Source organism: Rhinolophus sinicus, linkage group LG11 (assembly GCF_036562045.2).
Source record: "Rhinolophus sinicus isolate RSC01 linkage group LG11, ASM3656204v1, whole genome shotgun sequence".
Classification (NCBI taxonomy): domain Eukaryota; kingdom Metazoa; phylum Chordata; class Mammalia; order Chiroptera; family Rhinolophidae; genus Rhinolophus; species Rhinolophus sinicus.
In genome coordinates this window covers 43973350-43994359 of record NC_133760.1, presented here as the reverse complement: position 1 = coordinate 43994359, position 21010 = coordinate 43973350, and positions in this window count along the sequence as shown.

Below are 21010 nucleotides of genomic sequence, written 5' to 3'. Positions count from 1 at the left end.
TGACTGTGGCCTTGAGGTATGGTGGAGGCCAGTGTTCCGAAGGTGATTTCGAATCTTACAGCCAGTATCAATAGTCACAGGAACAACAGATGCTTTGTTAAACCAAGATGCTCAATGTCTTGCACATTTCCATTATAAATCTAAAAAAAAAGAAAAAAAAAGCAAAAAACAAACAAACAAAAACCTGTGTATTGAGCCCAAAGATGTCCTGAGCATTCAGCCTCATTAGCCCAGTCAAACCATATGACCCTCACGGCTCGGGCTGCTGGGTGAGGTGAGGTCCTGACTAGCTTTATGGAACTGGCAGCATGAACCTGGGCAATATCTCCCCAGTCCATTTTTACTGTCCCTAAAATGGGAGTAATAATATCTGACCCAATTTACATGCTAATAAGTATAACTGTTATTAATTCCAGTCTATTATGTGCCTGGCTTGGTGTCACTGGCTTTATATGCAGTCACAATCAGTCCTCACGTTAATAGCCACTGAAAAGAGAAGGTAAGTTACTCAGTCCTTCAGATGAGTACACCTGAGGCTCAGTATACTGGAACTTACGTCTCTGTGACCACAACACCTAGACTATTTCAAAGCCTGATGCCAACGAAAGATGCCATAGTGATTTGAAAGATGAACTTCATAAAGCCTTTGGGATGACGTGGAGTATTTCCTGTCTGTTTATTTTAACCTTTGCCTACTGGTGAGGAAACCAATGTACTCAATTCCATGAGAAGCATGAAGACAGTTTAGCTGAAAATATAGCTTGAAACATACGTAATATAGGCCCTTGGGAAGCCAAAGAAGCATGAGCCCGTCTTCCTATCGCCCCTGCCAGGGGGGCAAAAGGACTTCTGAGGACAGTTCTCAGAACTCTTATCAAAAGACTTGGATTTCACAACACCTTTTAGAGGTTTGACTTGTTTTATTTCACCTCTTCCTGACCGAATGATGATACCAACATGTAACTAGTTAATATTTAGCCTGTGTCTGTCTGTCTCTTGAAGATCATTTTAGGAGCTGACTATCTGGGGAAGATACCAGGATCACCAAGTAACTCGTCTACTGACTTTGTGTTTGCGCCTCCTCTTTATGTATCTGTGTGACAAGCAGACGGGCATGGTTAGTCATGCAGCTCTTTGTCTCTAAAGCTCACTACTCTGTCACCAAACTGACTTTGACCCAATCTGGCACACTAATGGAAATACCTAGAAAAATGTTAAGGTTAAATAATGCTCTATTAGAGATCTTGAAACAAAATGGCAGCCAGGGTTTTAAATAAGCATGCTTCTTGGATTTTAAATGAAAAGGGATTCCAATTATATTTGAGGTATATGTAGAAATTATAGAAATGTGTGTTTTTCCTGAACAAAGGAAACTATAGACAAGTTGTTGGGTTTTAATACTACAATAATTTCATTAGAGTAAAAATACTTGTCCCTTTCCCTTCTCCAGCTGGAAAAGTCGGGATATGTTTAATAATGGGGGATGAAACCCACTTAACAAATCTGTAGTCCACGCACTCCTCAGGGATATCCGTGCTGAATTACATTTCCACTTGTACTACTTAATTTAGGAATTGATTGAATGCAGTCAGGTAGAGAGTGTGGCTTCCCCCCACCCCCACATGTGAATGTGAGTTACAGAAAACATTGACAAAGGGAAAATTACTACAGAGATACTACCTGGTCATAGTATGTGTTTAAAGAACATACATTTTTGGCAAGACCCAGGCAAAATCTAAAAATTGTGCATGTCCCTTGACCTAAGCAATTTAACTTCTGGGAACCCATCCTAAGGAAATCATTAAGAATGTGGCTAAAACTCTTGGAATCTGATAAGTGCTATACGAAGAAGCTGAAACTAACGTCCTTGAGGGTGGGAGGGTCATATGTCGCACTGGCTGTCGCAGCCAGTACCAACCACCAGACCTACGAATGAATTCATCTTAGACTTGCCAGCCAAAGTTGAGCCACTGCGACTGAAGTCCCCTGAGTGACCCCAGACAGGACCAGCAGAAAAACACTCAGTTGAGCTCAGCGCAAATGGTTGACCCACAGAATAATCATTACAAGCCATCCCATGTGGTCCACTCCATTTGTCTTTGGAGGTAACACAAACACCGCAGACTCTGTTGCTGCCCTCGCTAAAGATCACATCAACCAACCAATATGTTGGAAGGAGCCAATGGGATGACCCAAGGTGTAGTAAACGCCACAGGTAACAATGTGTTTCCTAGGGCTGCCATAACAAATACCACACACTGGGGGCTTACACAACAGAAATGTATTGTCTCACAGTTCTGGGAGCTAGAACTCTGAAATCAAGGTGTCAGTAGTGCTGGTTCCTTCTGAGTTCCTGGAGGACAGGATATCTTCTAGGTCTCTCCTTGGCTTGTAGACAGCTGTCTTTCCCCTGTGTCTCTTTTTACGTTGCCTTTCCTCTGTGAGTGTCTGTCTGTGTCAAATTTCCTCTTTTTATAAGGAAGCCAGTCATATTGCATTTGGGTCCTCCCCCCACCCCAACCCCCACCCATGTCCTCATTAACCTGATTACATTTGTAAAGACCTTATCTCCAAAAAGCTTACATTTGAGGTACTGGGACTTAGGACTCCCTCATCTTATTTTGGAGGGACATAATTCAAACCATAGCAGTAAATATAGGTACTGTAAAGACATCTGTGTGCCAGGTACCTTTTAGGTGCAAGGGTAGAGAAGCTGGGGATCCAGAGAAAACAGACTTTGCCTCTCCTGCCTGATCCCGTCTCTCTGTTCAGAAGAACTGGCACTTGGCGCTCGTGCATTGCAATTTCAGAGGCAGATTTATTTCTCCCGCCATGAGGGACACTGGCTTCTTGGACCCCCCCTCTTGCAGCCAACACTCACTGGCTCAAAGAGCAAAGGCTGTGGAGCAGCCAGTCCCCATCCTCCCAGGAGAGCTGCCGCCTGAGTCTCCCAATCCCCAGGCCAGTGAGGGCCCTGATGGTGCTTTTCCTCATGCATAAAACACCACTGAGGCCTAATCCTGGGTGCAAAAGGCTCCCTGGCGGTCAGGGACGGATGAGGAGCTGACCCTGACAAATGAAGAGGTGGAAGGCATGGAGAGTCTGCTTGTTTGTTTTCTCCACTGAGCCCCTTAAAGCGAGAGAAGCACACCAGGGCCAATAATACTTCTGTTTAAATAATGACTGAACAATAAAGTCATGACCTAAAAAGGAACTCGAATCTTTCTTTTTGTTCTCAGTAGGTACCACCATTTCTATCGCTATATCCATTCAGTGGCCACGTCTCCTTCCCCATGAAAGTGAACGGGGGGGTGGGGGGGGTGGCAACATAGATTTTTCTGTGGTTTGTAAAATATTTTACAAATATTCAAGTGTCTCCTATAACACCAAACTTCTAACCACCCCACCTGACACCCATCAGTCACTGAATATGGGTTCCCAAAATACAAGAAAACAAAAAGGCCGAGGGCACTTAATCGCAGCCTATCGTTTCTTTTCTTTAAGGTTCTAGCACTCTTTACCGGGAAAACCATGCCAGGACTGTCCCTTCTCTTAGACCCCTACACTGGACACAGAGGCACCGAGGACCCCGTGGCATTCCACGCAGCATCTTCTGAGGGTGAGAACAGGATGGACATGCTACTCTGAGGGCAAAAGGACACGAAGGAGAATGTTGAGGTCTGAAGGTCCCACCCAGCGAAAATAAAAAAGATATGTTCTCCCATGCTGGTCCACCCTTCTGATTGGATGAACCAAGTCAGTGTAAAGAGGTGCGTTGGGCCCGGCTGTCATGGCCACCCCTACCAGACAGGAAGCGTTCACAGAATGACTACTGTGAGCCTAAGAATCAGAGGGGATCCTGTTATCAAAAACTTACGATTGCATGAACGGAGGGACAACACACACAGAAAAAATAATTAGATAATAATCAGATAATAATTAGATGTCGATGTCCTCGCGGGTTGAGCAGAATCCAGCCCACTGCACAGCTCAGTATTTATCAAGGGGTTTGACTCTGTTCTTACATTGCTTTTCTCTTGTTCTTTCTCCTGCATCTGTTCTTGAATGCTTGTCTGCTCTCTGTCCATCAGCGTCACTCTGTTCCCACCAGTACTGGTTTCCTTTTTCAACAGGTACAAAGTTTACACTTTGCAGTTTTTTAAATAAATATTTCCCCCATATCAAAAAATGACAACCCTCTTGCTCCATTTGCTCAGGTCAAAACCCTGGTGTCGTCCCTCTCTCCTCTTGGAGTTTCTGTCACACCCACATCAATTCCCATGCTTTAAAAATATATCAGAATCGGGTAACTTCTTTCCTCCCCATCCCCTCCGTGGTGCCAACACCCCCACCCCCCACCACCACCTGGTTCATCTCTGGCTAACTGCTTCCTGTGGTCCCACTATGCACACTGTCAGTTGTCCACACTGAGTAGCGAGAGAGATTCAAAATCCTTCTGAAGATCTCAGACATTCTCTATGATCTGGTTCCTGTTACCTCTCTTTACATCCTACCTCTCAAGGTGCAAAAGGATTTCATTCATTCAAACAAGCAATTGAGTAGTATCTGGAAAGACAAGCGAGAAACTGCAGTTTCTCCAAGGAGGCTTGCCAATGGGAGACCATCAGTTACACAAATGTAGGACTTCCATTTGAAGAAGAGCGAACAAAGCTCAAAGAGAGTGGCATCTAAGTCCCTGTCTCCTCCCCCTCCTCCTCTGTATGAAAATTAAATCCTGCAGTAATCATATTCATTGTACCAATTTACATATACATCGTGTTTTATAAGATCCCCTGAGTAAAGTAATTAACACGCTCTGTTCTTTAATTCTGTGTCCCTTTCTCTCCTTCCTGCTGGCGCTAGATCAGGCAGCATCTTCCCCGTGGCTGGAGTTCTGCCCCGACTCTCTGGGGTCTGTAACGGATGGGTTCATGGCGCCGTTGACTAGTGCCCCCCTGATTTTGCCTGACACACTCATAGGCATACCTCCCCCAGCCCCTACCCTCTCTTACTCTTTTAATGGAAAAACCATTAGAACTCTCTTGTTTGTCTCAGCATTGTCAACAAGAGTGGACAGACGTCTTTTCAAGAATAGGCAAATAAATCGTCGCCGGCTTTGCTAAACTGATTAAATAAACCGATTCTTGCCGCCACACTTCTGTACAGCCAATCAGCCAAGCTGACAGGCTGGTGAAGGTCTAAGGGGGTGAGGCAGACAGGTGAAGGTGGGCCTCTGTGTGAAAATTAACCTGAGTCAAAAATCTGACAAAGCAGAGAACACATGTCCAGTGAAATACAATAACAAAGCACAACATCTGCCCAGCACTTCACAGTTTACAGAGCCGTTCCACAGGCACACAGCACTTTGTTCCTCCATCCCTGTGAATTAGAACAAAATGGCTCTCCTATTTAGGGGTCACGACTATGGTTACGCAGGTTCTCAGATGCCAAGGTGTATTCTGGGACATAGTTTCAAAGCTGGCTTTGCCTTACAAATATCTATCAAAATTATAATAAATTTCCAAGATTTTCACCGTTTAGCATTTCTGAAATTGGAATGCACACGACAATGGATGTGTATGTTTAATCTGGCTGTGTTTCTTCTTCTTTTCTTTAAAGGCTATGAGTAAATCCCTGGTGTGCCTTACAGTCAGTGGTGTCTTAGCATCCAGGAAGTAGCGAGCGTGTACGTGTGTACCTGTGACATGCGCATATGTGTGTACCTGTGAGATGCGCGTACATGTGTACCCGTGAGATGTGCATACATGTACCTGTGAGATGCGCATATGTGTATACCTGTGAGATGCACATACGTGTGTACCTGTGAGATGCACATACGTGTGTACCTGTGAGATGCGCATACATGTACCTGTGAGATGCGCATATGTGTATACCTGTGAGATGCACGTACGTGTGTACCCGTGAGATGCACATACGTGTGTACCTGTGAGATGCACATACGTGTGTACCTGTGAGATGAACATACATGTGTAACTGTGAGATGCGCGTACGTGCGTACCCGTGAGATGCACATACGTGTGTACCTGTGAGATGCACATACGTGTGTACCTGTGAGATGCACATACATGCGTACCTGTGAGATGCGCGTATGTGCGTACCCGTGAGATGTGCGTACGTGCGTACCCGTGAGATGCACATACATGTGTACCTGTGAGATGAACATACATGTGTAACTGTGAGATGCGCGTACGTGCGTACCCGTGAGATGCGCGTACGTGCGTACCCGTGAGATGCACATACGTGTGTACCTGTGAGATGCACATACGTGCGTACCTGTGAGATGTGCGTACGTGCGTACCCGTGAGATGCACATACGTGTGTACCTGTGAGATGCACATGCGTGCGTACCTGTGAGATGCGCGTACGTGCGTACCCGTGAGATGCACATACGTGTGTACCTGTGAGATGCGCATACATGTAACTGTGAGATGCGCACACGTGTATACCCATGAGATTCGCAAAAGTGTGTACCCATGAGATGTGCACACATGTGTACCTGTGAGATGCACATACATGTAACAGATGCGCACACATGTGTACCTGTGAGATGCACATACATGTACCTGTGAGATGCACATACGTGTGAGATGGATGTGTATACTCACTCGCCTCTCTGGGCATGTGCACTCGTGAGCTCCTCTGCTGTTACATGCACGCCCTGCGGCCCTGGGAGAGCCCGCGTGCGGACTCGGCTGCCAGCCTGCAGTCTGCAAGGAGAGCTGCAGCCTCCACAGGCAATTACTGCTCTTAAGGGAGAAGCCAAGGAAATGTCGCGACCGCTGTTGTTGCCAGATGCCCAGAGACAGAGGAGAGACCAAGCCCTTGGGAGTCCCTGTCCCTCTCTGACCTGGGAGGACACGTTCCCCACCTCCTTTTGTGCCGCAGTTCCTGTTAGTGACAAACAAGGCCAGGGACCAAATGTATGCAAGACGGGGCCACACTCTGCATGTGAGGAAAATGCCTCATGGTTCAAGCAGGATTTCTTTACCAATCCCTTCATTTCACCTCTGTGATTTTTACGCTGAATTTTGTCAGTTTATAAATTTGCACTACAGCTTGGCACTGGGAAAGGGGGTGGATAATCAAACCTACGGGCGTTTTACACACAGACACTGAAAAATAAAGACCATTAGCAAAAAGTATAATTAAATTAAAATGCCAAGTTGCCAAAGAAGCTCAGTAAATGGGAAATATATCAAACTGTGATAATACAAATGGGCTATTTCTCAAGGTGTGAGAATGTCAATGGAATAAACTCTGATAATTTGCTGAGTTTTTATGCCAAAGGTAGAGTAATAGCTTAAAAATAAATCACCACAATAACACATGCAACTGTGTAGTGGGAGTACAATTGTTTAATCATGTTAGTACCACAAATCTGGGAAGGCCAAGAGCTGGGAGACACAGAAAAATCACTTAAAAACAAATTTCTCCTTTTGGGTGAGTTGGCCAGGTCCCAAATCCCAGCAGAAATTTTTATTATTCACTTCATCTACTTTTTAAAGTCCACTCAGCCTGATTTATTTTGAATGCATGCTTGCCAGTTAGGTTTTACATACCCAGTTAACGATAGCCGAATATTCTCGAATAGCAATCTCATAATGAGGCCACGGTTCTTTGCAGAATATTGAAAATTACTTTTGGCATGCAAGTTCGTTTTGTTAATTCCTCTTTTAGTGCACAAATAACCTTTGAAAACCTGCTTCTAGGTGTTTATGTGTCAGGACAGTATCAAAAATTATTCAATTGGCAAGTCACATGTCAACACTTCAATGTACAAAGCCTCCTAGAACCCTGATTCTCACTACTCTGCTGCCCTCTAGTGGAAAGCTGACAAATCACTGCCTTCATTTCGATTTATTTATTTCAACAGAAGCATACAATGTCAGGCATCCCCATTTGCATCACACCGTGAAGGTAAGTGACACTTTAAAAGTGGTAAATTATGAACAACAAGAAAACAGGGACCCCACTGAAATCCCTTGGGGGAACACTTAACAAAGGTGAGGTTGTCAAATATTTTCTAAGAACCCATCCATTTAAAAACAGTCACCTGTGGCTACAGCCATGCCTTGAGAATAAAAGATGGCAGCTCCCCCGGTGTTCAAGTGGCGGGTTGAATAGACTCTCTGCCCACGGGAAGTCTGGAAGTGGCTCAGTTCCTCGGTGCTAGAGTCACAAGGCACAGGCCGGTATGTCAGAGAGAGACAGGACATTTCAAGTTCACCTATTCTAATGCTTCTCACTCTGGATGACCTCAAGCACCACAGCAGAAATACTCAAATTCTTAGTTGAATTAAAGGAAAGTCATTACATACATAACAGCACAGCTGGTATGCAATTCCAGCAATCCCTTGTAACTGACACCCCACTTCCGTCTCATGATCATCTGCAGCCCAGAGAGAGGAAGGAACGTGCCAGAAGCGTACAGTGAAGGGTTGGCAAACCACGGTCGGAACCCAGGTCTCTGCCTCACAGCCCAGGGCTCTCCCCGTGACAACAGGCACCTTTTCCCCACTGTCACAGCAGCCGGTCTTGCACACATCGTCACAATCAGTTGTAGAGGGTATAATGAGAGCCAAATTATGGAAATGTGTGAATTGAGTACTTTCTAGAAATAAATTAGAGTGGATCCACATTTACTCCTATAACAAAAGCACTCCTACTTTCAATCCGTGAGTGGTAAGAACGCGTTAGAGATACAGCTGTGAAGAGCTGTCCGCGTCAGGAATACAAATGGCAGGCCATAAACACAGATGAGTGAGAAATATGTTTACTTTTCCAAAACCTGTTTCTATATAGACCCTCATTCCACCAAGCGGCGTAAACTTCATTTCAGTTGGGTCAGGGCTGCTCTATCCTTCCAGCTGACCTGGATGGGGGGAGAAAGGGCTGTGTGGCAGGAAGGCTTAGGTGAGGGGTGGGACACAGCTTCGTCCTCGATGTGGTCCTTTATGCAAGATGGCACCCACTGAAGTCCCTCTTGCCTGTCTGGTGCTGCGTCCACTGTCCCAAGGCTGCCAGTTCGGGCAGCTCTGAGGTCCACCCCAGGGCCCAGGGCCCGGGAAGTGTCCTACCGCTTCCCACCCATCTGTCGAGCCGGCCCAGACATTTCATGCAGTCGTGCCACTTGGTACCTGGGAAAGAGCATGGTTCCTCTTTGTTCTCAGATCTCCTAATCCATACAGGGTTCCCATTGCACCCCACTACGCCAGGCTCTGATTTCTGTGGCAGAGAGCCTTTGCTCAAAGACCTACCAGCATCAGGTTCACCTCATTCCTGCACCTGCTGAGCTGCTCCCCTGGCCAGGCCTGTGCCAGGTGCCAGACACCCCCACCCCACCCCCCGGGAAGCGAGGCTGACCAGCTGCCCTGACCCGATCCCACATGGGGCTCATAACTTAGACACGATGACACTGTGATCTCAGGGATGAGTAGAGTGAGGGAAGAGAGAGCACAGTAAGGAGGGATGTGATTTCAAATTGGGTGGTGAGCAGGTCCTCACAGGAAGGGTGTGTCTGAGCAGCGCTCTGCATAGATGTCCAAGCGGGGACACATTTCCAAGTCTTGGAGCCTAAAATCTCTGCTAGAACTTACTGCCTATTCTTCCAAATGGCAAAAGTGAAAACACCTTCCCCTGTGCATAAGCCATTCCGGGAGCCACGAAAGTGAATTCTTAAGTGATAGGGTACAGGGGCTCATAGGAGGCACAGCAGAAAATCACCAGCTAATATTCCAAAATATTAGTACAGGACACATAGAGCCCGGCTGGGCTTTAGGAGAGATGTCCCTCAGGAGCCAACCGTCGTCATGTGTGCTGAGGAGGGGAAACAAGACTAGGACCCAAAGTCCTAAGGCCTCCCTTGCTGTGTACTCCCAGCCTCTGGAGAGGCTGTTCCCTCTGACTCAAACACTGTTCCCTTCTTCCTCCACCCAGAGGGCTCCGTGCTTCAAAGCTCAGTTCAGATGTGCCCTTTCCTATGACAGCTTCACACTTGAGTCAGAATAAGTGGGTCCTATGTTAGATTCCAATAACTCAGAAATTTCTCAGAGTCGTTCATGCCACATTCTTTGGAAACAACAGTTGATTTTGAGATCTTCATACCCTCAGTTTCCAGAAAATTGCCTAATTAGTAATGAGTGCTCAAAATGTGCTTATTAACTGAAGGAATAAATGCAATGTCCTCAAATTAATCGTGATATAAAAACAAGGAAGAATCTGTCATCAGATGTGAGTCTTCAAATACAACCCTTCCATGATTTTGAAGACTGTTATATGGGCAAGGTAACATCTTTTGCCTGAGAAAAAATATCCTTCTCAATAACTTGACACTGTACTATACTGTCTAGTATATGTACACTGCACATTATGTTAGGAAATTACAGCATTTGCTATGCATTCCCTCAGGCTAAGCACTGCCCTTCTGGTCACCTTTAAACAAATGTGTTAAAGGAAACTTCTCTAGGAGGCAAAGTATGCCAAGTCATTTACATGTTAGTATAAAGTAGTTAAGCAGTTCAGGATTTTGCTTCCCTCACTATACACATACACATATATTCATACATATTCATGCACACACATTGGGTCTGTCTCCATCACCCATTGATAGGGAAAGCTCCCTTAGCCCCCATTTTCTCAAAATAAGGTAATGGATGTTTTATAAATGGTACTTCAATATACACACATTACGTAGTTATTACTAAGAAGGAGGAGAATGGATTCGGAATTTGGATGGATGAAAAACATAGCATGAAATATAGTGCCTGGAGCCTTCTCCTTAACTTACACCCATCTGGATGAACTAAAAGAAGAGACCCTGAGAGGCAGGTTAGAAACTAAGGTCATGGAAGCCCCCAGACTCCCATTCATACACCCAAACCACCCTTCCTCCTGTAACTACGGCAACAAGAATCTGCTTGTCTTCTTCTCAGTCCACTTTACCCGCTTTCACTTGGAGGTACAACTTTTTGAGGGCCCCAGGTTGATACCTGACACTCCTGCCCCGAGCCATAATTTAACTCATTAGATGGCAATGAGTGTAAAGCCACAGCCACACACACACACACACACACACAAAATACACTGGAACAAAGAAAAGCTGGTACTGCAAAAGAAACCAGCTTTGTATATCAGGAGCAAAAATGTTCTCTTCTGACAGGAGATGACGGATCCCTTCTCCCCACCCAGCAGGAGTGGAAACATGGCTCTTCCCCAAATCATAAAGACTACAGGCTCACGTTGAAAGGAGAAAACAAAGAAAGAATCTTGTTCCTCCCCTAAGTTACAAGCATTACAAATAGGACTGACACCTTTCATCGTCTCACTCACAACAGCTGGCTTCTCAGGAATGGCCTCTGGGGATGGCAGGCTGGCTGGGGTGCGCTGGGGGCCATGCACTGAGAAACAGCTGCTTGTCAGGTTTGCTGGAAGGACATTTTAATCAGGGTCAGAGTGAAATGGGTTTGAGAGGCTTGGACCTAGGCATGTCCTGTTGACAACAGAAAGACAGAGGCGACATAGAATACAAAATAGCATAATTTAAAATTTTCTTTGGGCACAATTTATACGAAAATTTTTAACTCAGCTGGTGCCAGAATTTTCTCAATGTATTTACCATTTCCATTATTTTAAAAACAATAGCAAACCCAAGTCTCTAATATTATCATCCCAGGACAAGACTTTTGACACTCAGAAGGAAAAAGCAGCAAGACTAATGATAAGTCAGATAGCACTGGGATCTGGGGCCATGGCAGGCTGTGAGGATTCGGGGAGCTCCAGAAGGATGCCTGGCCCAGTGCATTACTTGGAGAGATGTCCCCCACTGAGAAAATGGGGACCACGAACACGGCCATCAGCACCGGGGTCTGAGGACACATGCCCAGTCCACCTGCAGGCCAAGCTCATTACTGAGCATCTCTGAGCAACCAGGGACACAAATTCTTAGTGACACACTCAACGGTACTTGGCGTGTGTCCACGGTGTTACTTGCACACCATTTCTCTGGGCCTCTGCCAAGCCCCCATATGATGCAGCAGTTGTTGAATACAAACTGCTGGCCCTGCCCATGAAAATCACAGAAAGCCCTGCAGAGAAGGTAGGAAAAGCGACGGAGGCAGAGGCGTAGGACGGGAAGACAGATGGGGCAGGAGAGGGCAGTGTCACTTCTACACCTAGACTCCCTCCATGGTCAGTGTCGTTAGCCATTCCAAATAGCAAACCCAGATAATTCCCCATTAGCAATGAGAATTTTCAGTCTCACTCACTGGTTCATCTTAGTTCTCCTCACACCCAAAGACAAACCTAGAAGCATTACATTTTCAGTACCAGATGAAACCATAGGACAACAGTTAAAAGCTGGCACCCCACAGGACAAATGCGGCCCCTCAGAGGCAGTGTGCTTGGTCTGTACTTTCATGCCTCTTTTTTCCTTCCTTCTTTCCTTCCTTTCTTTTTCTTCCTTCCTCTTTCTTTCTCCCTCCAATCTGAAGCTCTTTAAGCTTCTTGCTCCACCAGCTCACCCTAGTTCCCACCTGGCCCACTCTGCGCCTTTTCCTTACCCACCCAAAGTCATCTGATGGGGCCACCTACCTTAGAGAGGGTCATCAGAGACCATCTTCCCCCTCCAACTCCCGTTCACAGATGAGGAAACCAAACTACTTCAGAGAAAGAATCACAGAGTGCATCCCTAGACATCTCTGCTTGCTGGAGAGAGCCAGCATTTACACTGCCATCTTGCAGAGGAGGTCCTATGTCCCCAGCCTTTAGAGGAAATGCACGAAGCTTCTGCTTATATGTACAAAGGATTCTTTTGTTGGAATGATTTCAATACAAGTCGGGCTGGCGGTCTGGCTGAAGACTGAAGGAAGTGGAGCGATGCATGGCATCCCAGAGATCACCTATCTGGAGTCTCATTTTTGTGGGGCTGTGCAGTCACCTGTGTGCCCCACCTCTAAAGGGCCCTCCAAGCGAATTATCCCTGACTGTCTCATTTCGGTTTTTTGAGTTACACGGAGCTAAGTACCTTGAGAGACAAATCCTTTACCCAAAGGAATGGCTCCCTAATGCTGTAATTTACAGCAGGATGGCATGCCTGAGGGGGAGAGGATTTGTACCTGGACCGCCCCTCCCCACCACCCCTTTAGACCATATGCCTAAAACTGGCAATGACTCTAGGACACAAGCCCGTGGGGCTATCTTTTCCCTATGATATCAAATTTTACAACCCAGTCTGAAGAACCACTTTATTTCAAGAAACAGATACTCACTCAAGCTGGCTTTGGCAATAAGGAATTTATTGAAAGGATGCTGGGAAATCTTGTGAAATCTAGTTGAGGAAATACAGCTGGTCATTTTAGGAACTGGAAAGTCCCCAACCAGCACTCCTTTTTGCCTTAGTTGGGGGACCACTTGACCTCTCATTTCTGCTTCTCTTTTCAAGCCTATCCAGTTCTGTCTGTAGACTCTTCTTTTTGGAGACTTTTCTGCTCCTCCAAACCTTTGCAAGTTTTACCCACATGTTACTACTTGTGATCCTAACGGCACATGGCCGTATAATTCTAAGGCCGATGAGACCCAGCTGTGTTTTCGACGCCATTCATATGTTTGAGAGAGACCGGTGGGCTCAGCTTAGGTCAGGTGACCAACCAGGCCAATCAGTTTCAGTAATGGTGCGAGGTCAAGTGGGTCAAAGAAAGTTGCTGAGACCTCAGCCAGGACAATTAGGGGCATTCTGAAGAGAGGGACAGCACAAGCTGCCCAAACCCTTGTCCCTCTCCCTCCCTGTGTCACAGGTGGGAGCTAGACGTGCCACTCCAGCAAAAGGACTCGACAGTTTGGTGGCAGCAAGGCTCAGCACTTCTCCACCAGTGGCTCTGTGGCTGCATTGCTTCAGAGGGAACTGCTCCATCGCTCCCTATCTGACTGGGGAAAGTGCCTTAGGATGAACTAACTTAAATCGCTAAGGACAGGAGGAGGGGAGAAAGCTCAGGAGGCAGATCTCAGGCCAATGGAAGGAAGTGCAAGGAGGCGGTGGAGGGTGTCTGTGAGGGGCGACCACCCCACACCTCCCAGCGGGGCTAGCTGGAGAGCAGTTTCCTTCCTGCAGGACTGAAGGGCCACCGTCACAGGCTCCTGGCGCCCCTCCTTCCCTTGCTCCCTCCCTCCCTTCCTACCCCACATGTCTATCATGTTGTAAGTCACACACCTATTTAGCCGACCATCCGGGTTACGGAAGGATTTTACATCTAAGCCCCTTTGCCTCACTTGGCCCAGGCTGGCTCCAGGCTTTGCCAGAGGAGGCAGCTGCCCACTGGGTACAAGGTGAGAATAGCTAATGAAACCCGCTTCCCCTTAACACCCCCTGCCTGCCCGGCTGAGCTGCCAGCGCCCGACTCTCCAGCCACACTTCACAACTAATGTCCAAGCAGCCCAGAGAGGGGTTAAATACTACTAGGTGAAGTGATGTGATAGGATGTGAAACACAATCTCACAAGGAATCCGCCACGTAAATTATGAAACGTAAGTCACAGTTCTATTTGCTCTGTGACCATGTGAACACCGCAAACTGTATCAAAGCAGAAATGAAAAGCAAAGAACTCATGGAATGATGTATCTCCATCATGGAATGATATACATCTCAACTAGTAAAGGATGGGCCATCAAAAGGTGCATGTGCATGCGTGTGTACGTACACGCGTGTGCACGCTCACGCCCAGGTAGGAGGGGGAGGGCAATGTCGTGGTGTCATCAAAGCTACTGACTGAAATTCTACCATGTGATCTCCTTTGGGCTGAAACTTCGAAAATAAGATTTTGCTTCTGACACACACACAACATACAGTTTTTCAAGACCTTCAATTTCTAGAGTCAGTAATTCCACTTACTCTAGGTCACATCTTTCTGTCCTAACAGTTGCTCTTCCAGTGCTAACGCTGCATATTCCCACGTCAACAGTCCACTTTCTTTCCCTTTCGGGATAATGGTGATCTCTGCCTGAGTCCAAAGCTACTCCCCTCGAGTGTTCCACAGAACACACAGTCAGGCCTGCGATGACCGTGAGTTCTGGGACATGCGGATGCAATACCGTGGCAAGTGTCCCCTTGCCTCCCCACCCCCAAGAACTCAGTCACTAACCGCCATCAGGGGTTTTATTGGTGTGAGTTGTGACTCACCTGGCGGCCTGTGCAGCCCAGTTTACTAAGGGTCAAAGACACTCAGCAGAGAGAGGCTTTTGAGATGCAAATGCTGAGAGAGAGAGAGAGACCATGGTTGACCTGGTTCCCAGCTACCTCTCCAGCTCCATCCCTCACTGTCTTTGCCTCCATCCCTGTCCTCCAGCCCCATGGCCTCCTTCCAATTCTCAAACCAACTCCCTCCTGTGACCATCACCCTCTACCGGAAACGCACCTTCCCCTTGCTTCCATCCTTCGCTTCACAATTCATTCTCTTTCAGATTTCAGCTCAATTATGACTTTCTCATTGAAGGCTTCGCTAACTTCATTTATTTTTTAAAATGGGGGGCTGTGATACTCTTTTATTTCTTTTTTTCAGCTTTACTGAGGTATAACTGACAAAACTGTAATATACTTTAAGTGTACATTGTGGTGATTTGATACACATATAATTGTGAAAGGAGTCCCAGCATCTAATTAACACATCCATCACCTCACATATTTATCTTGTTAAAATTTAGTGAGAATATTTAAATTCTACTCTTAGCTGATTTCAATAGCACAATACAGTGGTATCAACTACAGTCACCATGTTATACACTATTTACTTTATTCATCTTATAGCTGAAAGTTTGTATCTGTATACCAACCTCCCCCTACTTCCCCACTCCCAGCCCTTGGCACCCACTTTTCTACTCTCTGTTTCTATGTGTTTGGCCTCTTTTTGTTTTAGATTCCACATATAAGTGATACTATGCAGTATTTGTCTTTCTCTGTTGGACTTATTTCAGTTAGCTTAATGTCCTCAAGTTCCATCCCCATTGTCACAAATGGCAGGATTTCCTTCTTTCTCATGGCTAAATAATATTCCTTATATTTACTACTGTGAATAATGCGGCAATGAACATGGAGTGCAGATATCTCTTCAATATCCTGTTCTCATTTCCCTTCAATGGATACCCGGAAGTGGGATTGCTGAACATATGGTAGTTCTATGTTTACTTTTTTGAGAAACCTCTGTACTGTTTTCCATAATGGCTGCACCAATTTACACTCCCTCCAACAGCGCACAACGCTTCACTTTTCTCCGCATCCTCACCAACCCTTGTTATATCTTGTCTTTTTGATGACAGCCATTGTAACAGGTGTGAGGTGATATCTCACTGTGCTTTTGATTTGCATCTCCCTGATGATTACTGATGTTGAGAACCTTTTTTGTGTACCTGTTGGCCGTTCATTTGAATTTATTCTTTGGAGAAATGTCTGTGCATTTTCAATCAGATCGTTTTTGGTTTTTTTTACTATTGAGTTGTATGAGTTCTTTACATACGTTGAATGTTAACCTTTATCAGATTTCTGATTTGCAAATATTTCTCCCAGTACATATGTAGGCTGCCTTTTCATTTTGTTGATGGTTTCCTTTCCTGTGCAGAAGCTTCTTAGTTTGATGTACTCCCACTTGTTTGGGGTTTTGTTTTGTTTTATATTTTGCTTTTATTGCTGTTGCTTTTGGTGTCAAATCCAATATCATTGCCAAACAGATATTAAGGAGCTTACCCCCCATATTTTCTTCTAGGAATTTAATGGTTTCAGATCTTAAATTTAAGTTTTAATTCATTTTGAATTGATTTTCACGTACGTTGTAAGATAAGAGTACAGTTCCATTTATTTGCATGTACTTATCCAGTTTTTCCATTGTAATTTATTGAAGAGACTATCCTTTTCCCATTGTATACTCTTGGCTCCTTTGTCATAACTAATAGATCATATATGCATGGGTCTATTTCCACGCTCTATGTTCTGTTCTATTGATCTATGTGTCTATTTTTATGCCAATATCTTACTGTTTTGATTACGATGGCTTTGTAATGTAATTTGAAATTGGGAAGTGTGATGCCTCCAGCTTTGTTCTTCTTTCTCAGTATTACTCTGGCTTTTTGGAGTCTTTTGTGGTTCCATACAAATTTTAGGATTCTTTATTATATTTCTGTGAAAATGCCATTGGAATTTTGACAGGGATTTAATTAAATCTACAGATCGATTTAGGTGACATGGAAATTTTAACAATATTAGTTCTTCTAATCCATGAGCATGGACTATCTTTCAATTTATTAGTGTCTTCATCAGTTTCTTTCATCAATGTCTTAATTTTCAGTGTGCAGATCTTTCTTCTCCTTGGCAAAATTTATTCTTAAGTATTTTATTCTTTTTGATGCACTTGTAAATGAGATTGTTTTCTTAATTTCTCTTTCTATTAGTTCATTGATAGTGTATAGAAATGCAACAAATTTTTCTGTATTAATTTTGTTTCTGACAACTTTACTGAAATTGTTTATTAGTTCTAAAGGGTTTTTTTTATGGAATTTTTAGTTTTCTATATATAATCACATGTCATCTGTAAATAGAGACAGTTTTAGTTCTTAAATTCCGATTTAGATAACTCTTATTTCTTTTTCTTGCCTAATTGCTCAGGCTAGGACTTAATTTACACTGTTGAATAAAAGTGGTGACAGCAAGCATCCTTGTCATGTTCCTCACTAAGCTGAAGGCTTTTCACCATTAAATATGAAGTCAGTTGTGGGCTTGCCATATATGGCTCTTATTATGTTGAGGTATATTGCCTCTATACCCACTTTGTTGAGTTTTTTTCATAAATGGATGTTAAATTTTGTCAAATGCTTTCTTTGAATCTTGAGATAATCATATGGTTTTTTAGCCTTCATTTTGTAAATGTGGTACCTTGATCTCAGACTCCCAGCCTCCAGAACTGAGAAATATCTGTTGTTGATAAGCCACCCAGTCTACTGAACTTTGCTATAGCAGCCTGAACTGAGTAAGACAGTGGCTCTATCTTTAAGGGTTCTACAGATGGTGGCAAATCAGGCCCACAGGCCAAATCTGGTCTCCCAAATATTTTTGTACAGTACAGCCTGCAAGGTCACAATGTTTCTTATATTTTTTCATGATTGAGAAAACAGCAAAAGAAGAAGAATGTTTCATTCCATATGAAAATTGTATAAAATTCAAATTTTAGTATCTATATATAAAGTTCTACTGGAACACAGCCATGCCCATTCACTTATGTACTTTCTGTGGCTGTGGCAGAGTTAAGTAGTTATCTATGGCCCAGAAAGCCTAAAATATTTGCTGTCTGTCTGGCCCTTTACAGAAAAAGTTTGCCAATCCTTGGTTTTAGAGTTGCCAGAAAAAAATATATATGGTTCCCAGTTAAATTTTTATATCGGATAAAGAACAAATAATTTTTAGTAGGTCTCGATATTGTGTGGAAAATACTTACACCAAAAATACATTTTTTGTTCATCTGAAATTCAAAGTTTACTCCTCCTGCATTTTAATTTGCAAAGCTGGTATTCCTACCTGTGCTAGAATATGGCTATTTGCTCAAGCCATATCCAGAGCCCATGGATACAGAAGAGCAAGAGATACAGATGCAAAGTCCATCATGGGGACTTCGTGCCTCTTCAAATCATCAGTGAACATTTTAGATACCATCACTTTGATTTTAAACTCTGTTCAAAGGGACTTAGAGTGACAAAGATTGCTTAAATAGTTACTGAAAAATGGTTTAAACTTCATTGTACTCATGTTTAAAAAGACACAATGAATCAGGACTATGTTGAAAAATTCCCCATAAGAAGAATTCTTACTTTGATATTAAAATAGTTAGGGATACGTTGATACATTCTCAGCACATGTTTTCAAGTACATATTCATGTCCCTTATTTTGGTTTTCAATTCTTTTCACAGTCAATTTTTTACTTTTAAAATAGGTATCAGCATCCAGGGACAGAAATCCAATTCATAACATTTACATAGGAAATAACGGGGTCCACTTGGAAGAGCTTGACTCTCAAGCATCCTCCAAGAATAAATCAAGCCAAAGTCAAGGCTCTGCAAAAACCAGCTTTGGCTTCTTCTTCCTTTTGCTGAGAGCCATCTCTACACTTGCCTGGAGAGACTGAAAAGAAATGCTCCCTTCAGCGGAACACGAGTAGGCTTATGTAAGACACAGGTAAGTTCTCCATTACCGCCTGGGCCCTGGGCCGTTAATATTTGATGCACTCCTCATCATCGCTGTTTGTGTAATTTGTCAACGCCCAACAGGTCCTCTGCCAGCTATGCATTAAAACTATTTTCAAAATATGTCATTGTCAGCCCTTGGCACACTCATTACTTATTAAGATAAGAGGCCGGATGAGGTGAGCAGGAGGTGGCTTGCTTACTTAAACACACTTGACTTAACTGCAGGGGAATCAAGCAATCTAGAGGGTCATGGATGGGAAGGCTTGGGGGACCCTCTCGAGGCTTCATTGGGCAGCTAGAGAACCTGAGGCCCAGGGAGGGGAGGGACTTGGCCAAGGTCACGCAGGAGTTGTATGGCAGAGCTAGAAACACAATTCGAGTTTCTCAAGCTCTTGGTCTTCCCTGGCCCCACCATCACTACCACATTCTCCTGTTGCCCAAATTTGCCAAAAGGGCTCGACTTCCCAGGTATTACCTCTTTGAATAGCAGATACACCCATAGGGATAACTGAAACAGTGGTTTCCAAATATGGAACACATACCCCTAATGTTATTCAAGACGACTTAAGATGTCACATAAACTTTCAAAGTTAAATGATGTCTATTTTAATGCCTTAAAAACGTGCATCAAAGTTAGGATCTGGTGGGGACGTGCATCAGATGCATGAATTTGTAGGTATTATTACTTAGGTCAAAGCTAAATCATAAATAGGGATTCTATCTAAAATCCCTTTCAATGTTGCTGTTACATAACTCTTGTTTTCATTTACATATATGTGTATCTTTTTTATTATCATTTTTCAGAATCAACTTTGGTATTTCTAAGACAGGAATTAGCATTCAGGGAACAAAACGAAACCATTCACAGAACTCATACTAGCACAGGGGTTACAGACACAGCAAGAATAATAAAGGTGATATTGGAAGGGTCAACATTTAGGGGAACCCTAGGGTAGAATGCTTAAGTAAACCTTATCAGTGTACAGTTTAGTAATATTAAAAATGCATAATCTAATAATTACGTTATAACTCTAAGTTACAATATGTTACAATGCCTAAGCAATATATCATACATACAAAACCAGCAAGATTTAGAATATAAATTGTTCAAATGGTCCACGTTTGGCTCCAATGCCTCGGCTTCTGCTTTAATTCCCCGTCTGAGGCCGCAGTGCCTACATTCGCACTCATTCCCTGTGACGTACTCGTAGCTTATTCTCAGGAAATTCAAACCTAAGTGTTCAGTGTGCTCCCCATCCCTGAGATAACTGCATTCCTTTCAGACAGCCAAGGGCAGGCTCGAGTCAAGTCAAGGAGATGAAGCACGACTAGGGAAACTCCCAGCATCATTTAGGAGAAAAGGTACTGACGGTCCAGCAGTCCTGCAACATACGCATCTGCCTAAGTTCCCTCTCGTCAGTCCAGTGAACACAGCGCCAAACAGCAGCCTCTCTGGGAATTATATTTTGGTCCGGTGGGTGGTGCCTGATAGAGGCAGCTTCGGTATTCTGTCCTTTGTAACCTCCAGATCCAGAAAAGGGAGAACTGCAGTGCTGTGCAGAAGCTCGCAACAATAATGAATGATGTCAAGTTATGTGGGAACAATGTCACCAGACCCTTGAGAACAGGTTTGTTGAATTAACTAACGAACTAATTAATCAATGAAAGGAAGCACTAGAAAGCGCTCAACATTTATGCATTCACGTAACAAATTTTTATTGCGCGCCCTCTTTGTGCTTTTCGCCTGGGTGCACAATGGGCGATCCTTGTTCCTTT